General features: G+C 34.2%; 2 pseudogenes; one reads left to right on the forward strand and one right to left on the reverse strand.

Moving 5' to 3' along the window:
• Positions 1–2,154: 2,154 nt before the first annotated feature.
• LOC132184028 (laccase-14-like) lies at positions 2,155–5,902 on the reverse strand (annotated as a pseudogene).
• Positions 5,903–10,041: 4,139 nt separating this feature from the next.
• LOC132184029 (laccase-14-like) overlaps positions 10,042–21,005 on the forward strand; it is a 13,860-nt pseudogene continuing 2,896 nt past the window's right edge.

Here is a 21,005-nt window from a genome sequence, read left to right on the forward strand (position 1 = left end):
ATATCTATAAAAGTTCATAAATATGTACTTAAATTGATATATTAAAAATGTAACATGTCGACATTATAAAAAAAAAGATAAAAATACAAAAAATAAAAAATAAATAAATAAAAATTGTCTAGAATTTTTTGAGGGTGCCGTGGGTTAAAACAATTTTTTGAAGGTGCCGTGAGTTAAAACAAAAAAGAATTTTGAGGGTAAAAAAAATAGAATTTTTTGTAAAATTTTTTTTTTCTTTTTTTATTTTATTTGAAGGGTGCCGTGGGTTAAAACCAAAAAAAAAAAATTAAAAATTAAAATCCTTGGCAAGGGGCAACGTGGCTCCGCCACTGTGCAGCACTGCCTGAGCACCGGACCTGCACGCACCGCCGGATCTGCACACATTCGGCTACTGCTCGTAGAAGAAAGAAAAAGAGAAAAGAAGAAAGAAAAAAGAAATAAAAGAAAATATAATAGCACGTGAAGGGCTGTACGTTGGAGGAATTTGGAGAAGAAAATTGGCATTTGACAATAAGTTTTTCTTATTCAATTTATATTTCTGTTCTGATTTAAGAATAGGTTATCCTAATTTAAGTTTGTATTCCTATTTTGGTTTAAGAATAGGTTATCCCGATTTAAACTTATATTCCTATTCTAGTTTAGGAATAGGCTATTCTGGTTTAAATTTCAAATTTGGTTTTGATTGGTTGTGAGAATAAGGTAATTCTTATTCCAAATTATTACGTTCCGGGATACTCTATCCCGGATAAGGAAAAAAGCAAAAAGCAAAAAGGAAGAAAAAATTCCGCCATGGTGGTCACAACGAGCTCGGGAAGCGCTGCAATCCGACAGTCGCGAACGGAAATAGCCAACCATGTTGGTCCATTGATCCAGCCTAATTCGAAATTGGTCAATCACGCCGGCCAGATTGACCCGATAGATCCAGTTATCAGCATCAACCCTATTGATCCCATAGTTCAGCAGGGACTGGTTCAACACAAAATACCTCCCCGTCAATTGGAAAGGGGAGATGCTGAACGCTTTGCGGCAATGGCAACGCAAATCGAAGCCCTGACACGGCAAAACGCAGAACTCCGTCTACGAGTATCAGAGCAGTCTCATCGCGAGGAACCTCGTGGTAGGCGGGACGAAGAAGAGCACAACAGCCATGTTAGCACTCATAATCAACCAAGAGGGGGACACCAAGAAGACAACTTCAAGCAGCATGCAAGCCAAAAGGAGGAAAACTGGGTGGATGATAGCAAAATCGGTAGTACCCAAGATAGAGATGACGAACTTAACAGGAGGATGACAGAGTTTGACAAGAGGTTCACCAACCTGGAGATGGAGCGGAAGAATAAAGGGAAGGACACCTTCAAGGAGAAGATGTTGCAGGGAATCGGTTCACCTTTTTCTCCGCGGGTGGAGGAATACCGGTTACCTAAAAAATTCAAGGCCCCTCCTATGATGAGTTACAAGGGTGTCAGAGATCCAGTTGAACACCTGGAAGATTTTAGGTCACATGTGCGCCTCCTTGGCATCCCAGACGAGGTGGCTTGTAGGGCCTTCCCCCTCACTTTATCAGGAAGTGCTCGAAACTGGGTCATGAAGCTACCCCCGGGCTCAATCGACAAATTTGAGGATCTAGGCCGGGTATTCTTAACTCAATTTATGACTTCATGGATCCGGAAGAAACCACCATCCTATTTGCCGACTCTGAAGCAGCGCAGTGATGAAACCTTGAAGCAATTCATAACTCGGTTCAACCTAGAGAAGACAGAAATTGAAGAACCCTCAGATGACCTGATATACTCGGCGATTTATCATGGACTCTTGACCAAAGAGCCGGTGATGAAGAAGATGGCGCGGAAACCACCGAGCAAATCTATAGGAATTGATGAGCAAGGTACAAGAGTTCATCAATGAAGCTGATGTTATAGAATTCAACAGTCACATTAGAATTTTGAGATAATTGTTGACATGGGCAAAACTAGAATATTACAAGGGGGGATAAAACTAAAAAATTAAAAATAAATTGACGGTTGATTTCATAAAAATAGATAAATAATATTCAAACTACTGATAATAAAACTAAAAATAGATAAAATAGATAATTAAAACTCTTAATTAAAATAGATAATTGTCATCCCATGTCATATATTATCATATAACATATCAATTCTTATTAACTTGTTCATCAGAATCACCAAAGTCTTCAATCCAAGTACTTTTGTTGGGTACTTTACAGGAGGGCATATTAGGAGGGGGCGGGAGCATACTCGTCTCAGGTGTGCCGCCATCCTTCACTATCATTACAGTGCTCATGCCCCAGGTAAGATGTCGATCAAAATGGCAGTGCCAAAACCATACGCCTGATATAAATTAAAGCATCCAATGTTAGTACTTAGTGTAAATGTTTGTATCGTTGACTTTTGTTTTCTTAATTTAATTTTTTTCCCAAAGTTAAAGAGCTTAATTACCAGGATTATTTGCTTTGAATCTGATGGTAACCCATCCATCCTTGGGGACTCCTATAGTATTCACTTCAAGTGGATCGACCAAGTTATAGGTTTTGGGGTCAGTCTCATTATTGAAATTGCCAACACCTGATCCAACCACGTAAAAGTTATACCCATGCATGTGCAGTGGATGAATCGCTGATGCATTCAATACGTTAGTATCTTGAAAAGTTATTTCCACTTGTTCATTGTAGTTTAAAATCTTGACTTTGGTCCCCGGCGTCGGTATTGTAGTATTGTCCGGCAAAACGCTCTAAGTGAAGTTATAAAAAACTGGCGGCCAGTTTGGAAAATCCTCAGTGTAAACTCCACTCAAGTTCCTGCATGCTCATATTTTGAAATAAAATGTTAGTTAGAGCAAATTCTAATTAAGTAGACAAACAGAAGGAAAGAAAAAGATATATAATAGAAAAATACCTGTAATAGGCAAGCAATATATCAGTACTCGGGTTTAAAAAACTTATGTTGTTTAAGCTTGAAGCCATCTTATTTCCAGCTACCCCAGAACATGATGCATTTGGACAGGGAAACTCATTCAGAGCAATTGTGATATACATTTTGGTAGTTATATTTAGTGGAACGTTTACTGGGTGATCTTTGCTTGCTAAGCTCCTAAGGCTGTCCAAAAATCTGTTTGCAGCAGGAATGGCCATGTAGGATGGAAGGCTGGAAGGAAAGATAGGATACTCGGGTGTTGTATAGTTGCCACTGTACATAAGAATTGCTGTAGCATTTGTTTTATCATATGTTTGAAGTTGTGGTATTGCATCAAAATATTGTCTTATGGCAACGTAGTAGTGGCTCAAAGATTGGTTTGTTGTTACCAAGACGTCCATGGTTTGTCCGGGGGAAATCATTAAATAATCTCTGACTACGGGTTTTATGTAGTTCCCATCCATCCCGACAACTGTGAGGCTATGGTTAGCAATTGCAAAGAAGAGTTGTGCATTCATGGCTGCATTAACTATCCGGACAAGATATGTTTTCCCATAATCAACCACCCAACGATACGTTGATTCTGTAACAAGTAACAAAAACCAAATATTTTGGTCCTTAATTATTCGAAAAATAAAAACCAAATTGCTATGATTTCATAACAATTTATAATTTTGTGTACCTTGAGAGCATGGTAATAAGTCTCCCGGTTGGCCATTGATGACATAACAATCTGACATCGGGGTGGCTGCTCCGATGGTGAGGTCCTCGTAAACTAACTCGTTAACGTCTCCAAGAAACCAAGATCCTGCATTTACAACAATGCATATATGTACGTGGTATAAGAAGTGGTATGGTAAAAGGATAGAGTTTTCTAAATTTGGTTAGCGGAAGTTTCTTGATATATACACGTGTCCCTTAAGTAGGAATGACAAATTATAACAAGAGTCGAAAACCTAACACAAACCTAACATGAAATTAGTCTTATATTCTATCTTGACACGAACTCAATCCAACGCATGACATATATGGGCTAACAATTTTTGACACAATCCTACTTATCTGACACATACCCAACACGACGCATTTTAGGGTTCTTTAAACTATATATATAGATACCATTTGACAATTACTAAACATATATAAAAGAAATATTCCAAATGCTTGCTAGCTAGATATATAAATGATTCATAAAACTTAATGTACGTACCGAGGACGAGAATCTCTTCGTCATCAGGCTTTGGATAAGGATAAGTCGTTCCTTCAATGGGATAAATAACAATGGCACCATGAACACTGGATCTCGTCCAGTCACTGTGGGCATGCCACCAAAGAGTTCCTTCCTCAGTACTGAGAATGACTTTGTACGTAAAATTTGAACCTGGTTCTATTGGACATTGTGTGATATACTCTGGACCATCTGACCATGGATTTCTCGGTTGGCTGATTCCATGCCTGTGAACATCATATTGCATTTATTTATTAATTATCGATGTGTATCATTATTTCATGATCTTAATTTACTATCACTATTATTATCACCATATTATTAGTACGGTCAATTTATTACAATATTGCCCTCTTATTATTAGTGATCTTGGTGGACATATAAAAAAATCATTAATTAATTCAAAAAATTCAATATATTTTATGAAAAAAATAAAAATTTTAAACCTACAAGACTTTCAACATAGAAATAAGGCTAATTAACTATATATGTGCTAATTATGATCTTTCTCGCCGCCTAAGAGAAAACAAGGATAACCATTCTATGAGGAGAAAAGAACTTTGTTTCTACGAATGCAGAAAAATAATTGTTATCAAGAAAAGAAATAGGGGAAATTTCATTTTATACCATTGAATTACTATGCAATTTGATAAGGCCCCAAACTTCAAAACTTCTCAATTTGAATCCCTGAACTTTCATATGTAGCCAATTTGAACCCCTCTGTCAGATTTTAAACGTTAAAAGTGAGACAATGATGTTTATACCCCTATTTTTTTTTTTTTATAAAATTCCAAATTTACCCTTAATTCCAAATTATATATATATATAAAAGGGGTTCTCTGGCCGAGACCCAGCGTGGGTCACGGCCAGACCTGCGTAGGTCTAAAGTGAAGTTTTCTCAAATAAATAAGACTAACTGAAGAAAAGGAGAATTATATAAAAACAAATGAACTATAATATATTATGACCTCAAATTATATAATAAAAAATGCTAAACCAAATAAAATAAAATTATAGATGGATATTAGGTGAGAGAGAGAGAGAGAGAGAGAGTACCAGTGAATTGTTAAACCATAATATCCTTCATTGCGAACATTAACAAACACCGTATCCCCTTTATGAACACGTATTACCGGTCCTGGAAAACTGTCATTTACTACCAACATGCTTTTTGTGCTACACAACCTCGTAAAATTTTTCTCCCGTAGCTGTGAGACGAAAGATGACTAAGGGAAACCAAAACGAAATAAAATAACCGCACACAAAATATATCTATTCACACACGGGATTGTTTTTCACAACCAATTTGAAATGAGCCCACGCGTACACTGTGAATTTGACAAGCATTTATTTTACTAAATTATTTAATTTGATGACCATGTGTTGTGTATAAAAGATAAAAGCGATATAAAAAAAAGTTATAAAATTGTAAATGGAATTGCATATTTGTCCATAGCAAGCGCAACGCATTTCTTTAATTCCCATGGCAGTTTCTGTGAATAGATTATCATGTTATTTAAAATTAAACATGAAGTTATACTATACTTAAATAATGTGACATGTAATTAAGGATTATTAAATGAATATTTGAATAGAATTGTAATATATAACATTAAAGAGGGTGGATGGGTTTGAGACTTACAACAAAGTCGTAGTAATGTACATCACACCCAGCCGGGGAAAAGAAACAGCCACTCAGACATGCAAGCAAGAGGAGTTTTGAGAACAGATCACCCCCCATCTTCGAATCTTCAGCCAAATTTTCGTATACTACTTCATTATTTTCTTGTCTTATTTATATATTATTGTCTTTGGGTTGTTTTGAAATGCGGTTGGGTTGTGTTGACTTCTTGTTCTATAATTACCTGCGGCCTGCATGCACTGTACCCGAATAGATCCTCCGTACGTGAGGCTTTGTTTGGGAAAGTCATTTTTTTGGTTTTGAACTCAATTCATTTTTGAGTTTTTTTTTTTTTTTAGTGTGAATATGGAGGAGAAAAAAGAGTTGAGATTATGTTTGAATAGTAATTGATAAAATTAAGTAAAAATTATAAAAATACATATAATTAAAAAAAAAATTATTAAAATATTAAAAAAAAAAAACAAAATTAATTTTTTTTAAAAAAAATTAGAGGCAATTTTGAATCATCCCTAGGGGTGGCCAAACTACTACCGAGGGGTGGATCAGCCACCCCAGGTGTCTAAAGGTGGCTGAGTCACCACCAGAGGGTGGATCGGCCACCCCCGAAACTAATGGGGGTGGTTGAGCCACCCCCAACGGTTATTTGGACATGGTCGATCCCCTAATGCATGGATTGACCACCCTCGAAACTAATGGAGGTGGTTCGGCCACCCCTAGCCATTACTTGGGGGTGGCAAATTAGATGGGGTGGGGGGTGGCTCATTAGCTTCGGCCTTCGGGGAAGGCTGATCCTCTACTGGGGGGTGGATTGGTCACCCTCAGATTCTTAGGGGTGGTCCAACCACCACCTAGTGTGTTCCGGCAACCCTAAATTTATTTATTTATTTATAATTTTTATTAATTGGGTTGAAATTTTAATAAAAATAAATAAACTTTATATTGTGATACATTAACACTTTTATACGTAACCCATTTAATTTAAAATACCTCATTCTCACTTTTGTAACCTTTTAAACTAGAATAATTCCCATTAGATGCATAAGTTCAATAAAAAAAAAAAAAAGTATTTTATTTGATATCATAAAATAATAATAATAATAATAATAATAATAATAATAATATACATATTTTTTTATTTTGTTAGATTTTATCTATTTTTACAAGCTCCACTGGTTCAAGACTCAAGAGTTCCCAAATCAATTCGAACACAAACCACAACTCTCTCTCAAACGTGACAAAGGTGGGACCACATTATCTCGTGCAAAACAACTTTTATATATTTATTTTAATGTGTGCTGCGAAGCAATTATTATATTGTCGGTATCTTTTCGTTCAACTTATTAGAAAAAAAAAAAAACAAAAACAAAAACAAAACTAAAACTTATTGATAAGCAACTTTAACAAAATTTAAATTTTTAAATTTTAAAAAAATAATAACTTTAGTTGATAGGCAATTTTAAGTAAAAGATAAAAGAAAAGAGAAATAATTTGTGTTAATAATTTGTTCATTTTTTTTTTAAAAAAAAATTTTAATAGATCAACCATTAGATTTGTATGGAGATTTATTATTGATCATTAATGTGAATTGAATATATATATATATATATATATATATATATATATATTATTTTTTTAATTTTTTTTAAAAAATAAAAAATTTAATTAGGTGGCCTGCTTTGAATTTCTTCAATCCTCTAAACTATCTCTCCATCTTCAACAGCTTTTCATCTCCAAAATTTCTCAGTTGTTCCGAGTTCTGTTAGCTCCGAGGGTGGCGCCAATGATTGCTTGCGTAGCGTCTCAATCATTTAGCCAACAATTAAACCCTCTATATGAGAAAGTAAATTATGACATCATTGCTTGCGTAGCGTCTCAATCATTTAGCCAACAATTAAACCCTGTATATGAGAAAGTAAATTATGACATCATTGCTTGCGTAGCGTCTCAATCATGCGTGGCAATCATGATTGAGATGCTAGCGCGAAAAAATCGACGTGCTTTATAAAAAGAAGCTGACCCATGCAAGGAGCTGGCACGTGTATTTTGTCCCATGTTTTTCCGATGTTTTCTCAACCTAGTAGATCTTTTATTTTTATCAGGGTCGAAATAATGGGTGTTTTAACCGCTAATTGCTTTTGAAGGCGATTAAACAAATTTACTAATCGTTTAAGATGGTGTGATTAGTGGTTTTACGATTTGAAAAAATCGCTAACTGCTATATATATATATAACGATATTTTTTTTGTGTTTAAATATTAAAAAAATGCATAAAAATCTAGAAGCATTGTTTTATTTTTTTATTTTATTTTTTGTGTTTTTTTAGAAAGCGGTTAGCGGTTAACCTCTTAAGCAGTTAGTAGATTTTTCCATCATTACAAAAAACCAATTTTTTTCTTACTCGTTGATTGTCAGAAGCATTGGTGACAGGAAAAAAAAATTTCTGACGTGTCAGTGGGTAGAACGTCAGAATTTTCTGACGTTCTACTGTCTCACACGTCAGAAAATTTTCTAACGTGGCATTTCTACCACGTCAGAAAATTAAATTTTTTTTTTTGGAATTTTTTTGGAATTTTTTTTTGAATTAAAAATTTATTAAATTAAATTATTATTATTATTTTTTTGGAATCCTATGCACGGCAGCTCCCTCACGCTGCCGTGCAGATCTGTGTTGAGAAACACAGCTGCACCACCATGGTCTTCTTCCTCGATCTTCTTCTTCTCTTCTTCTTTTTTTTTTTTATCCTTCTGCTTCTCTTCTTCTTCTCTTCTCCCTTTCTTTTTCTTCTGCAGCTTCTCTTATTCTTTTCTTCTCCCTTTTTTTTTTCTTCTGCAGCTTCTTTTCTTCTTCTCTTCTCCCTTTCTTTTTCTTCTTCTCTTCTCCTTTTTTTTTTGTTCTCCTTCTTCAGCCTAATTTCTTTGATCTGCCGTGGAGAGAAGGGAACTAGAGGAGAGAGAGAGAATGGGAAAAATAAATGAGGACGAAAGAATAAAAGGAAGAAAAAAGTAGAGGAAAAATAAGAAGAGGGAAAAATTTAAAAATTTCGGCTTTTTTGTTTTGTTTTTTTTTTTTTTTTTTCCGACGCGCCAAATTGGAGCGTCAAAAAATTCAAAATAGCACGTAAAAAAATGTTAATGTAGCAAAAATTATATACTGTTTGCCACGTCAAAAAATATCAATTTTTTTTATGGTGCATATTATGCACCGAAAAACTGCTGCCATGCATATTTCTAGTACCAGATTCAAAGCTAAGAGAAAGTTAGATAGATATCAATAGGAGGAATGCTTCTCTTCATTCCCAAGACCATCTACTCACCATCTCATGTGAGTGCATCTTGACTTTTTCAAAAAAAAATAATAATAATAAAATAAAATTAAGACACATAGATGGTGAGTAGATGGTGCAGAGAATGCAAAGGAGCATATCTCATTGTTTTATTGCATTCTCCCGCCCATCTCCCCACCATTTCCTCTCTCTTTGATTTTTTTATTTTTTTATTTTTTAAATCAAGATGTTAAAAAGAGAAGATGGTGGGGGAATGCATTAGCAAACCTCATAATGAATATATAACTGAACGCGTTTTTGCAAAACTTTCAAGTAATCCAAAACACGTAATCACTTCCTATAAAAAAAAAAAACAAGTAATATATATATATCGAGCTCGTATAGGATCATAACTTAGATCTGCCTGTTCAATAATGCTTAGAAAGACAGTTGGAGCACGTTTCTGAGTTAATATATAATGGATCATCATCAATTACATGTGTCTGTGCAATGCTTGGAAAGACAGTGTTTGATCCCACATTCCAACCAATTCAATCATATCTTAAACAAATAATTGCAAAATCTGACATACAGGTGAAAGTAAATATAATTTTTTTCTATGATTTAGATTATTTGTTAATGTTTTGTTCCGAAAACAAAAGAAAAAAAAAAATGTTAATAAACATAGATATCTATGTGATATTTTATGTCCAAGTCTTCTTCAAATTAAAGCAGACCTTTGATTTTGTTTTCTTCAAAAGGGAATACCTACCCTTACCAGAATCATGAAAATTATCAGTCTCTTCATTAATTAATACAAGAACAGCCAGATGAAGAACGTATAAATGTCAACTGTGAATTGAAGACCAATTGGTAAATGTTAATGTCAAAGGTCCACATGGTTGAATATGATGATGTTAATCGATCGACCCGCTATTCATGCCACACTTCCCCTGATACACGACATCGAAGGCTATGCAGGATGAATCTGGGGAGGGCATTTTGTCCATTTTGAAGATTAATCAGTCAAAAGGTGGGTTCAATCATGTACTGTTAAATATTCTTGCTGGTTCCCAAAGTGTACCTTCCAAGTAATTACCAACCAATAATGCCTTCCAAACAACTAATCTTCCAAGTAAATCCCAACCATTGAATTTCAGTGCTAGAGTACTATATCTATATCTTCTTGTCATTTTGCTACCGATCAGGCCGGCCCTGATTAGGGTTCTTCAAATTTCTATTATTAGTTTGGAATTCAAAGATGGAGATTTTGTGGTATCAATAATTATAACTTTCCAAAATATGGATTTGAGTTGTTAAAAGTTATAAGGTCGTGCTTATCATGGTTAATATGACAAAATCTCAACAATTGATTTCGAACTAATGCTTGAGATTTGAAGAAAATTTCTAAAAAATCTTGATGCTATATCCCATGAAGATTCTGTCTTAAAAGTTTTATTGACTAATAACCAGGGTTCTTGGGCTTGGGGGGTCCAAGCCAAGGGGTTGTCCCCAAGAAAAAAAAATAAAAAATACTTATAAAAATTAATTTTTGCCTCTTAATTTTTTTTTAAAAAAAGATTTTGCCCTGAGACTAAATATTTTAGTTCCGTCCTGGCTAATATCAGTACTTAGCTGGGCTGCTTATTCTTAGGAAATGTGAAAGTTGAGGTTAGAAGTTGATTGGAAGTGATTATGCACAAGTTATCACTTTCTTTTCTTTTTTTCTTTTTAGGGAAACTTCACTAAGGACCCATAAACTTTCATCCGTTTTGAAATACCCTTCTGAACTTCAAAATCTCTTAATTTAGTCATTTGAACTTTCAATTGCTCTCAATTTGGACCCTTCTGTTAATTTTAGCCGTTAAAATTTTTTTAAAAAAAGACCAAAATATCTCTGATTTTTATTTTTTTTTTAAAAATAAAAAAACGTTTTAGAAGTTGGAATTTTATACAAAAGTCAGGGGTATAAACGTCATGTGACGTTTAAAATCTGACGGAGGGATCCAAATTGAAAGCAATTAAAAGTTCAAGGGATTAAATTGAAAAATTTTGAAGTTCAAAAGAGATATTTCAAAACGAATGAAAATTTGGGGGTCTTTAGTGAAGATTCTCTTTTTTTTTTTTATAAACATGTTATCACTTTTTTGAGAGTCCTTAGTGAAGATTCCCCATTATTTTTTTATAAACATGTTATCACTTTTTGGTTCTTTAGTTAAGCTCTTTGATCAGTGGTGGAGCACAGGGAAGACTTTTACTTGAGAGGCCAGGTGGAGAAATATATGAAAGAGAAAAGAATAAAAGACAAAAAGAGAGGAAACGGAAGAATATATAATATGATTTGTGGACTACATTTTGTATATTAAGGAATGTGTAAACTATATTACAATGCTCTAAAGAAATTATTAGTGATGAATAAGTAAACCTAAATTAATTATAGAAGGAAATACATCTTATAAAGAAATTGAATAAAGGAAAATATAAAATGGTAACCTAAATGAGAAAAGAGAAAACATTGGAGAGATAGAGAAGAGAGATGAGTACAGGAAAGTCACATAGTGGGATGAGAAACCTTTTGGATTATGAGAAATATTGCTAGAGTTTTCAAAAAAAAAAAAAAATTAAAAATTTGATTCCTAATAATGTGTCACCATCATTTTGGCATTTCCGTATGTCATTATTTACTAAAACTAGAGATTATATGAGATGGGGACAGATTACTTGAGAACCAAATTTTGAATTTTTTTTTTTTTTTAAAAAAAAAAACTTAGCATTTCTCTTAGGGTTATACATAAGTACCCAAAAGATGAGAAATTTTGGGTTATATAAAATTTTTCAGTTTTTCTAAGATGATTAAAAGAGCTATTTATATTTTTAGAGGAAATCCTTTTTTTAAAAAAAGAAATTTGCAAGGACCAAGTGGTATATTTTTAGAAGAGGACTTAAAGGAAGTTTTTTAAATTTCTGGGGAAGATATGGTCCATGGGTCCCCCCTAACCCCTCGATTCCTTCCTCCACCACTAGCTAGCAATCATGTCTACATATTGCGAGATGACAAAGCACACAAGCAATATACCCATATTTAAAATAAAATAAATAAATAAAAAAAAACCACAAAAAAAAGAGAAAAAAAAGCTAGAGAAATGCTAGGGTAGACCCTACAAATCTAATTGAATTTGTAGACTTACGTAAATCTCATATAAGTCAATGATAGATCACCCTACAAATTTAATGATTAATTATAAGAGAATATGAACTAAATATGAAAAACTTATTGACTTCTAACATTTCTCAAAAAGCTATATACCCAGCTTATACCTTCTCATGCACTACGCATTTTGGAGCATTATTTTTCTGTAATACATGTTTAAAATTTGGACATGATTGAGTTAATGGGGTTCCTGGAAAAATCAACTTGTTCGTACACTAGTAATGAACACTATAAATACTTGTCAAACCCAAGAAGAAGATGATAAAATAAAGGCACATGCATCTCTCTTAGTTAGACAGAGAAAATGGAGATCTTAAGGTTTCTAGCACTTATATTACTTCTCAATGCTTCCCTTCGTTGTATTGCCCAAGCAAAAGTCCTTCACTATGACTTCGTTGTAAGTACCTTAATTCTCTCCATTATACATGAAAACTATCTTTTATTTTTAGTCATATTGAAATCCTCGGTTTTGTCTAGTAATTAAGCATCACCGAACAATTAAGTTTTATATATATATATATATATATCAACTTTTGTTCTTGCTTTTCATCTTGCATGGGGGTTTGTGATGGCAGCTGAAGGAGGCAAAGTTCACCAAGCTGTGCAGCACGAAGAGCATTTTAACTGTGAATGGCACTTTTCCGGGGCCAACTATTCGAGTTAACAAAGGGGAAATAGTAAACTTTAATAGAAAATAATAAATTTAATTATTTAATTAATATTTTAACTCATTTTTTATAAATAAGACTTAAGGTCTGTTTGGAATTTGCGTTTGGGGGGCCTAAAAACGCTTTTAACACCTAGAAAGTCAATTTAAAAAAAAAAAAATACTCGTTTGGTAAAAAAATTAAAATCTTTTTTAATTGTCTAAAAAGCCTAAAAATGGTCAAAACACACTTTGGACAAAAGCTTAAAAATAAAGCTATTGCCAAAAAGTATTTTTTTTAACTTAAAAGCTCTATTTCTCAAATGCAATCTCACAATTCTAAACATGCTCTTAGGGGTCTGTTTGAGATTGCGTTTAAGGATCATAAAAGTGAATTTAATACTTAAAAAACATATGTAAAAATTCTCCGTTGCGAAAATTCGAATCCACACTCTTGTACATGCCATGACTACCTGAAAATTTCATTAAGCCATTAATCCACCACCGTTGATGGTTATTTGAAGTATTGCTTATTAACAAGACCATGATGATATGAAACATAGGCTTCTAAAATCTAAAGGTAAACTTTGGTAATCACAGGCATGGGGTGAGGCAACCAAGGAATCCATGGTCAGATGGGCCTGAAAACATCACACAGTGCCCCATTCCACCCAAGTCAAGCTTCACTCAAGAGATCATTTTTTCCACAGAAGAAGGAACTCTTTGGTGGCATGCCCATAGTGATTGGACACGTGCCACAGTCCATGGTGCCATTATTATTTCTCCAGCTCCTAATACCAATTATCCATTTCCTAAGCCTTATGCTGAAGAGACAATTATTCTTGGTATGCATTTAAACATTTCACCAAATGTTTCTCCAATTTGCTTAGCATTTAAACATTTAAACTGATCATCAACAGGGGAGTGGTATAAGGGAGATGTGATGGCCATAATTGATGAAGCCCTAGCAACTGGTGGCGACCCAAACGTTTCAGATGCTTTCACAATTAACGGCCAACCAGGAGATCTGTACAATTGTTCCAGTGGTATAAACAATAGACAACCTTAATTAAAGATCATAAATTCTGCATCAGAAGATAATTAATATATATATATATTTTTTTCTCTTATATATGCTGCAGCAACTACATACCGTCTGAAGGTTGACGCCGGCAAGACTTATCTTCTCCGGATAATAAATTCCATAATGAACGAAGAACAATTCTTTGGAATTGCAAAGCACAAGCTCACACTGGTAGCAACCGATGCTTCATACACCAAACAAATAACCGCAGATTACCTCATGATAAGCCCGGGGCAAACAATGGATGTTTTGGTGACAACAAACCAGTCTCCCAGCCGCTATTACATTGTTTCAACTCCTTTTGCCGACTCCACTGCTCCCTTTGACAACACCACCACAACGGCCATTCTGCAGTACAATGGCAATTATAAACCCCCATCATCTATTCCCTTCCCAACGCTTCCTACTTACAATAACAAAACTGCTGCAGAAAACTTTACAAAGCGCTTGAGGAGCTTAGCAAGCAAAGCTCACCCTGTCAATGTGCCGCGAAGTATCACCAGAAGTATCTTTATTACTGTTTCTGTAAATCAGATTTACTGCCCCAATGCATCATGTTCAGGCCCGGATGGTAACAGGCTATCAGAAAGCTTGAGTAATATAAGTTTTCAGACCCCAACAATTGATATACTCCAAGCGTATTACAGGTATATTCTCCCCTGTTCCATTTAAATCATGGTGACAATGTATTGTCACAGGAAAAATACTGGGCGCATCTGCCAAATTTCTTTAAGGGTAATAGTAGTGCACATGGGATTGATGCTTCTTCGTAGATCGTTACAAATGGTATTAAAATAACTTAATAACGTTTTACAACACTGTCAACACAACATGACGTGACCTTTCAAGGGAGGGGACTGAATCAGAACTTTGAGTTAGAGGAGGACAAAACTAAAAATAAAGAATAAAATTGAAGGGGTGTAAATAAATTTTTGAGATCCTACCTCATAAAAAATATATTTTTTGATGGGTGTTTTAAATTCTTGGGGGACTCAAGCCCCCAAACCTTGTACTAGTTTTGCCCAGAAGAAAAACTTGTTTCATACATAACAGTGTTTTTTAAAGATTTTTAAACTTGTCCTCCAATTATGTGTGTTCTTTTCGCCCCTGCCTGGGTCCCACACTAGATAGAGAAGTTGTCCAACACTTATTAGATAAAATTGAGTTTTATAAAGTGATTATAGGAAAGCTTCAAATTGATTAGTTTTTTTGGAATGATAGTACAAATGTGATAAGCATTAATTTTTTCTAGATCATTACAGATTTTGACCGTGATACCATTATCATTTATTTTAAAAACTTAAGCAAATAAAAAAAAAATGTGAATTTAGTAATTTAATTAATACATTAATTTGTAGCATCTCTAATAACCTTTTTACAGAAATCTTCCCAAGGTTTACAGCGGCAATTTCCCGACGCAGCCACCTTATTATTTCAACTTCACGGGAGATGTGGGGAACAATACAATTTATCCAAGCTTAGGGACGAAGGCCTTGATAGTAAATTACAATGATGCTGTTGAGATAGTGTATCAAGGGACTAATGTTGGGGCAGCAGAGAATCATCCTATGCATCTCCATGGTTATAGCTTCTATGTGGTCGGGACAGGCTCTGGGAATTTCAACAAAAAGACTGATCCCAAGTCTTATAATCTCATTGATCCACCAGAAGTTAATACAGTTGGAGTTCCTAAGAATGGATGGGTTACAATCAGATTCATCGCTGATAATCCCGGTACGTTCTTTATTCACACTATAAGAAAAATGGTCTTTAACGATCACGTTATCAATGATAATGACTCAAAAATTAATGTTGCTAATGACCTCCGATTAGCAACAACAATTTGTCGTTCCTAATATGCTGTCCCTAATACGAAGATGGAAAACTCTTTGTTGAAGTTAATTAAGCTGAAAATTACTTTAGATTTACAATGAAGAGGGTGATTAACGTTAAATATGTGTTTTTTCAGGTGTCTGGTTTATGCATTGTCATTTGGAAAGGCACGCGAGCTGGGGTATGAATACTGTGCTGATAGTGAAGAATGGGCGCACCAATGCAACAAGCATCCGCCCACCTCCTAAATATATGCCTCCTTGTTCCAAGTCCTAGTTTTAGGAATGCTTTCTACTTCATTAATTTGTGTGAGTGTACTCAAACCAAAATAATAATAATAATAATGCTAGTTTAAAATACTCATTTACTTGACTAATGTTTATGTTAAGATTAAGAGTAATGCTATATATATTACATTTTTATCACATAATAATATTCTTTCAACTAACTTTTTTTATTGTGGAATAGTTACAGAATAAAAATATATTTTTTAATTTCTAATATTACTTTTACATTAATATGCTTTTATATTATAGATTCTATCATGTCTCAAGTGAAAATAAAAGATGAATTAAAAGACTTGTGCAGAGAACGGATGTTACAAGTTAATTAATCAGTTTGATGATCAAGTTTTAGTTTCACCAACCTCTTCAACCTCATCATCCACACGCCATCATAAAAAGGCTGATGAAATCAATTCATATATCTCAGTTCAATTGACTAGGATTCTCAAGATCCCTATGATCTTAGCAAAATGTGAAATTTTAAATCAAAAAAGTTGAAAAGTCAAGAGTACTTCTACCATGTGATCAAGTTACATATATATATATATATAAGTTGTTGAAAATGAGCACCTCAATATGTCTAGGAAGCAGATTCTAGAAGGCAGGTCCGGACCCAATTTCCAGAGAATACCTGTTGAAGAGCCTGTCCGGACCGCCAGAAGCCAGGTCTGGACCCAATTTCCAAAAAGCCCTTTTTTTATGAGATGTTCGGACACAAGTGTTGGAGGTCCGGACATCACTAGGTTACGCATATGTAACCCTAGCCATGTCTGGACCCAGATTAGCCATGTCCGGACATGGCTGCCGATTTGTTTTTTAATCTCTATTTAAACAAACGATTTTGCTTATTAGAAGTACGTATTTTGGAGAGCAAAATCAGGGAGCTTAGAGAGAGATATTGTTCTAGCTTATTTAAGAAAAGATTAAATACGTGAAGCCAATCGGAGTTCCGGTGAAAGGAAATCTTATAGAAGAATTGTGTCAGATGTTCTGGAACGGGCTACTGCGGTAGAAGTCAAGTGGGTCGCTTGTCGTGTGCAAGGAAGAGTTAATTGCAAAGGTTTTGTAATACTTCTTGTATTCCTTACTCTTCTTATAGTGGATTGATTTTCTGGGTTTGGCTGCTCCGGAGAGGTTTTACATTTAGAGAGTTCTCTAAATGATTTCCTCTTCGTAACCAAATTTCTGTGTTCTTGATTTTCTTTACATATCTGAGTTTGGTTGTTTCTTAACTGTTAGGTTAAATTATTGTTCGACATAATTTTTGTAAATCACCTAGACATTTGAATAGGTGTCGTTTTTAGAATTTTCAATTGGTATCAGAGCGGGTTCACTCTGTGAAGGATTTATTTCCTGAGTGTGATCCGAAACTCCATATCAAATGTCTCATACTGTTGCTCCTAATTCTCTTCTCGTCTTTGACGGAACAAATTATACGCTTTGGAAAATTCGTATGAGAGCATATTTTAAATCCATTAATGTTTGGCATATTGTAGAATCTGGATGGACACGTCTAGAAAAAGCAATAGCTGAATGGACAACAGAGGAAAAGAATAATGCTATTGCGAATGACAAAGCTATAAATGCTATTTACATCTCTGTTTCAAATGAGGAATTTTCTAGAATTTCTAAATGTGAAATAGCTAAGGAAGCTTGGGAAACTTTAAAAATCACACATGAAGGAACTAAGGTTGTTAGAACTTCAAAAATTCAAATGTTGGTTTCTCAGTTTGAGGAGATTAGAATGCAGGAAGATGAAACTTTTGATGAATTCTATTTAAAGCTTAGTGCCATTAGAAACTCTACCATTAATTTGGGAAAGAAAATGGATGATGCTAAAGTTGTGAAGAAAATTTTAAGGTCTTTGCCTGAGAGGTTTATACCTCAAATTGCTGCCATACAACAGAGCAAAGACCTAGACACAATGAGAGCAGAAGAACTTGTAGGTTCACTTCAGACTTTTGAGCTAATTCTTCCTAAACACAAAAACACCAAGAATATTGCTCTTAAGGCAAAAAATGTTAAGGTTGACTTTTGTGGTTCATCTGATAAGGATTCTGGAAATGAGGAAGAAATTGCTATGTTTGCTAAGAAGTTTAGGAAATTCTTTCGAGCCAAGAAAGGAAATTTTATAAGTAGCAATTCACAATCTTCTGAGAAATCTAGAATTGTGAATGTTGGAAAAGGAAAGTCACCTAGAGGTATCAAGTGTCACGAATGTGGAGGACATGGGCACATTCATGTTGACTGTGCTAACTTGAGAAAGTCAAATGGCAAGACATTTAATGTGACTCAAAGTGATGAGTCAGATAAGGACGATGCTGAACAGGGAGTTAATTACTTAGCATTTGGAGTTAGTTATGAGAGTGAGCATGAGAATAGTGATTGCAATTCTCAAGACAAACAAAGTGTGACCGATAATGATTCGGAAGAAGAAGATGATCTGCAAAATGCTTATAATAATCTCTTTGTGGAATGCACTAAACTGAAAAAGCTGAATAAGCAGCAATTGAAGAAACTCAAAGAGGTTAATATTGAAAATGATCAACTTTCTGTCACCTTAACTGATTCTCTTGCTACTCATAATACTTTGATGTCTGAAAATCAAATGTTGATTGCCAAAGTGAAATCCTTAGAGAATGAACTGAATGAATCAAAGAATCACTTAACAAAATTCTCTAGTGAAAAGCTAAATCAAATGCTACATAATCAAAAACATTCGTTTGATAGAACTGGATTGGGTTTCGATAAATCTGCTATTTTATCTACTAATGTTGCTTCTTCTTCAAAGATGATTTTTGTGAAACCAGTGAACAAAGAAGATAGCTCGGCTGAAAATAAGGTAATTTCTCCTCAAATTTCAAAAGGTGGAAAAGGTAAGGGAACTCTAACTGATTCCTATATGTCTAGTTCTAAGTCGAGAAGTGTGCATATGTTAAGGAACCAACCTTCTCAAAGGTTTATTCCTACGTGTCATAATTGTGATAAGATTGGCCATATTCGTCCTAAGTATTTTCAGCTTAACAGTCATGAGCCTAAAAGAGAGTATTTCCATTCTAGAAATAGTTATGAGAAATTATTCAACATGATGAGAGACGTAGTAACACCGTTAAATGTCTTGGATAAGAGTCACACAGTTGTCCCTGATGTGAAGAAAGTTTGGGTCAAGAAGATTAATACCATTCACCCATTAAGGGGGAGTGGTAATGGACTCACCTAGATTAGGTGGGCACATAACATGCCTAGAAATTGGACATATTGATATTTGTCTATAGCTGTTCTAGGGCATTTTTGTTTGTTTTTGATTGTTTTTGTTTGCTTTGTCTTTATTTTTCTTTGATTCTTTTATTTTTGGGATTGTTTTTATTTGTTGGATAATCAGTTTCTCATGTCTTGTGCTCAAATGAATATTTTCCATATGAGTGAGGTAAATATTTCTGCAATTCACATCTCAAGCTCCATATGTTTATGATATACCTTGTTCTTCTGAAAACTGTTAAAGGAGTAAAGAGTCAGTTTTCTCATGTTCGAAGTTGTGCACTATTTACCCCCATTAGGTTTAGATTTTTTTGTGTGTTTTGGGAATTTGGATCAAACATTTTTTTGGAAGATAGGTAGTGTCAGTTCTATCCACTTGACCAACTCGTTAATTGAACCTAGCTCCTAAAAATTCCAACATTTTCTTATAAAAAAAGAAAAGAAAAAGGGGGCATAAAATAAGCTCAGATGACTTAGTTTTGCTTCTATATGTCCCTAAAAGAAATAATCAGTGATCAAATCATTGCGAAAATAGATGATTACTAAAGGACATGGTAAAAGCGAATGATTAGTCTAAGGGGAAGTGTATTGGATGAGAGAATCTAGGTCCTAACATTATAAGGTTTTACTGTGGCTTGAATCAGACTGTTTGTCTTTCATTTACAAAATGTCTGCCTAGATTTCCTTTCCACTGATGAAATCTTATTTAATGGGAGTTTTCACACACTACACATTCACATTAGATTTCTGATTATTGCCTACTTGACTGCATTCACAGAATAAGGTTGTGTCAATGCATATGGTACATTTAAGGTGTAAGTGTAGTTTGTTGATCACTTTGGATTGTTAAGATATTCATAAGGGCATGCATGATTTATTGGATATCTAAACAAGCTGAAGAAAAAAAAAAAAAAAAAAGGAGCTTATTGTTTATTGTCGAGTTTTTTTTAACCTGAAATCCCTTCTTTTTTCACATTTTTTTTTTCTCTTTCTTTCTCGGCCGACGCATGTCTTCCCTACTTTTTTTTTGTGTGTTATTTTTTTCTCTTTCTCTGTGATTCCATCTTTTCAACTTAAAGGATCAAGATTCAATCCTTCAAGGTATGTTTTCTTTCTTCATTCTTTTCAGATTTGATTTCAAATCAAATTCTAGAATTTGATTGTTTGTAGTTTCAGTTTGAGGGGGAGAAATTTTTTTTTCATGATCTTGCATTTCACTCATTATGCATTCATAGCACTATAGATAGAACACCACAGATGATTTTGATTTTGATATACTTGTTGCATCTATAAGTGATATTTGTTTCTATAAGTGATATTTCTTTGGTTTTCTAACAGATTTGGTGAGCTATTCATGATTATATTCTATTCAAATCTGTTATATTATTGGTCATTGTTTATTCATGTTCCACATATGCTTTGATGAATTTTGTGAGTATTTCAAGAACCATGGAGAACTTTTGTCCTTCTGTGACAAAAAGGGGGAGTTGATTTTTTTTTTATTTTCTGATGTGTCATTTTCTTGTACAAATTATTTTTGTCCCCGAATGGCCAAAAGGGGGAGTTTGTTAGGTTAGGATTTGGCACATTCGGTTTGCATGGAAGTTGTTGAAAATGAGCACC

This window comes from Corylus avellana, chromosome ca6 (genome assembly GCF_901000735.1).
Source record: "Corylus avellana chromosome ca6, CavTom2PMs-1.0".
NCBI classification, from domain to species: domain Eukaryota; kingdom Viridiplantae; phylum Streptophyta; class Magnoliopsida; order Fagales; family Betulaceae; genus Corylus; species Corylus avellana.